Here is a 3,659-nt window from a genome sequence, read left to right as displayed (position 1 = left end):
AGGGTTGGAAGGGACCTCAAGGATCATGAAGCTCCAACCCCGCTGCCACAGGCAGGGCCACCAACCTCCACATTCAATACTAGACCAGGCTGCCCAGGGCCCCATCCAATCTCACCTTGAACAGCTCCAGGGACAGGGCATCCACAACCTCTCTGGGCAGGCTGTTCCAGCACCTCACCACTCTCATAGTAAAGAAGTTCCCCCTGACATCCAACCTAAATCTTCTCTCCCTCAACTTCAAACCATTTCCCCTCGTCCTGCAGTTATCTACCCTTTCAAAGAGTTGATTCCCCTCCTGCTTGTAGGCTCCCTTTAGGTACTGAAAGGCTGCAATGAGGTCACCCTGCAGCCTTCTCTTCTCCAGGCTGAAAAAGCCCAGCTCCTTCAGCTGTCTTTGCAGGGGAGGTGCTCCAGCACCTGAACATCTTTGTGGCTCTCCTCTGGACCCTCTCCAACAGCTCTCTGTCTTTCTTATACTGAGGGCTCCAGACCTGGATGCAGTTATGTTATTGTCACACTTAAACTGAATTTTTATTTAAGAGACAAATTATTATTTGTCTGTGTTATTCACAATGGGCTGCAAAATAGACCACTGCCCCCCAGTTCCTCTGTATAAGTGTTAGTAATTAAAATCCTTTCAAACTGCAGTAGGTCTGGAGCTGTAACACTTACCTCTCTGAGATGGAATTGATCCCAAAACCCGTGCTTGAAAACATCAGCCAAAGAGTAAATGATTAGAGAGAGATCTTAGCCCAACTAAAATCAATGGGAACTTTGCAGAGGCCTTCAGGTAAGGGCAGGATTTCACCTTGAAAATTTTCTCATTCTTTATTTTGATCAGGGAAAGAGGAAAATAACATTACAGACATTCAGCAAAGCAACACAAATTATACAAATCTGTCAAATACTTTTTATCAGTCTTAATCTGTTATTAGAAAGGAATATCTAGAGTGCTGCTGTAAGCAGACAGCCTTTGGATGGAATCTGTACTGTGAGGAAATCATACTCTGCCCTATGAGTCCTAGGGCAGGGCTCTGTAACATGCTGATCTCTAAACAAATTGCTTATCCAGTGGCAGGTCAAGAGGATGTGAAGAGCAAAGAGGGAGAACATTCTGGGAAGTCACTGTAAACCACAGCCTGTTAGGTTTGCAGTAAAGCCTCTTCTGGGTAGTGCCAAAGCTAATATGTCTTAACAGACAAAAAGTGGTCCCATGCAGAGCCCTGCAAGTGCCTTTGTGCCATCCATTACATTATTCCAAGGTTATTGGGTCCTGTTAGAATCAGTGCTGGAAGCTCTGTGCAGAGACAACCAAGAGGAATAACGGTGACTATTCTGGTACTGGTTCTGATCCAGAACGACTCATCCCTGATTGATAGTTTCCAAATATTCAACTGCAGATCTTCACAATTCTTGCACCATGCAGGATTTTTCCATAAGTTGAGTTTTGCTAGTGCCCCAATGCCTCAAACTGTGGAAAGCTGGTATCCTGTGGTAATTGTTCATCTCCCACGTTCATTCTCTGAGAAGAAAGATGGTCAGAAATCACAGAAACATTGTCCGTCTCTGCAGTGGGAATCTTGGCTCTTGAAGTCTGGTTACAGGGAGACTTCTGTTTGAAACCCAGGGAACAGGAAAAAAAATCCATTCTCCCAGTCAGATACAGAATCTTTCACACTTGGATTCCTCAGGTGTGTTATCTAAGCTGCAAGAGATTAGAAATTACACCAAACTTCTGCATATTTCTTCAGAACCTTTACTTTACACACAGACACAAAATATTGGTATGAAATTAACTTTGGGTGATAAACACACAGAAAGGAAGAGCAGTCCAAGAAAGCAATTTTAAGAAAGAGAAATGCATCAAAGATGAGAAAACAGGTTGTGTATTCACCCAGATGATCCTTCTTTCCATATATGCACATAAAGAAAACATAATGCATAAAAATTAGCACTTTCATGACAGAAGAAATCACAGTCTCTCCAAAAAAGTAGGAGGCTATGGTAGGAGGAAGACAATAATAATCTGGATTTTCTGAATCCAGCAATGAAAAGGAGAGAAAGAAAAAAGAAAGGAAAAAAAAAAAAAGGATGACTTAAAGCTGGGTTTTTCAGAAGATGCCAAAATAATTGGGGTTGTCAGTTCATAAAAAAATCCCAAAAGCTCCCTAATGGTTTCTATTTTTGCCTAAGTCTTTAAATTCTATAAGGGCAGGGATAGAACTCTTTTTTCCTCCTCTTCTCTCCCTGGTTGCATTACTCTGAGGATTAGCACATTAAAGTTTATGAGATTGTTTCACTCACCATTTGAGAGGGCAGCATGCTGTGTGGATATTTTAAGATATTTCCCTAACGTAGAAATGTTAGAATTTTGAAAACTTAAAATTTTCAGGAAGGTGTTTATTTACGATGTCAGACTGAAATAACCTTTCTTTGTGTTCTTTTGTAGATCAGTAGTGTTACCTGAGAGCAAACTAAATAACTCTTCATAAATATGTTTATCTTCATTTGACAGTAAATGAAATTCTTCATGTACACCTAAGCTTCTCTTCAGAGCCACAGCTCTTTTAGGTTTACAGACCTGTTAAAAGAGTTGACTGGGGACCTTTGAAAACAAGGGTCAAGACAAGAAATTAAATCAGATTTTGCTGATGTGTAAAGGTCTCCTATCTCTGTTCTTGTATGGGAAGTGTTAAAGTAGTCTTGACTTGATATGCCAGATCTGAAGAGATGGCAAAATGACAGCTGCGGAAACTCTCCCTGGAAATTCAGGAAGGGATGAAAGGTAAAATCAAGTTTTAAACTTGAAAACAAAAGTCTAAATAAAGACACCAATCTAGAGATTTAAAAAAAAAGGCATTGTTATATGGTACACTACTTGAATGACAAACATTTACCAGAGTGCTGCCAGGAGAGACACATTAAAACAGCTGGATTTTTTTTGCAGTAAGTGGTATTAAGGCCACCAGGCTTATAATATGGAGTATAAAGAGTATAGCAGGCTAATACTCTACTACAAATTCAATTGAAAAGTTTTAACCATTCAGCATAGATTGCTTATACTTCATGTTTGTAAAAGACGAGGCACAAATCTAAATAATAAACTATCAACTGAAAATTCTGATCACTCACATTAAGGAGTTAGATATATAGAGAAATAAACTTAAGGGGGGAGCTGCTTTCATTTTGTTTTGTTTTCACATAAGAGAAGAAAGTAATGCAAGGACTGCAGTTTGGTTATGAGTTTCAGCTTGCTTGTTATGTACTGGGAAAGATTTCAAGGATAAGGCAGAAATAATCCCAAGTGTCAGAATACTGAGTAGGAGGCAAGTGGCAATTTGGAGCTAAAATAACCCATTTTTTTTAGACCCAGTAGGCATATTATGTTGTGGTTCCAAAGGGGGAAAAAAAAGCTATTGTTGATAGCTGAATTTTACTTAGTTGATAAAAGTCTTGCTCTTTATATGAAATTGCAGAATTTGAATGCCTTAATGGAGGCCACTGAGTCTCCCTGACTTATGCAAAACTTATTGTAATGGGTGACACTTGAATTTGAAATTTTGTGAGCAAACACTGGGGATACAGACATCTTTTTATCCTTCACAACTGAAAAAAAATATTTTAGAAACACAAGAACCTATGAAATCCTATTAAAAACT

The sequence above is a fragment of the Phasianus colchicus genome, chromosome 1 (assembly GCF_987193195.1).
Source record: "Phasianus colchicus chromosome 1, bPhaCol1.hap1.1, whole genome shotgun sequence".
NCBI classification, from domain to species: domain Eukaryota; kingdom Metazoa; phylum Chordata; class Aves; order Galliformes; family Phasianidae; genus Phasianus; species Phasianus colchicus.
This window is presented reverse-complemented; position numbering follows the sequence as displayed.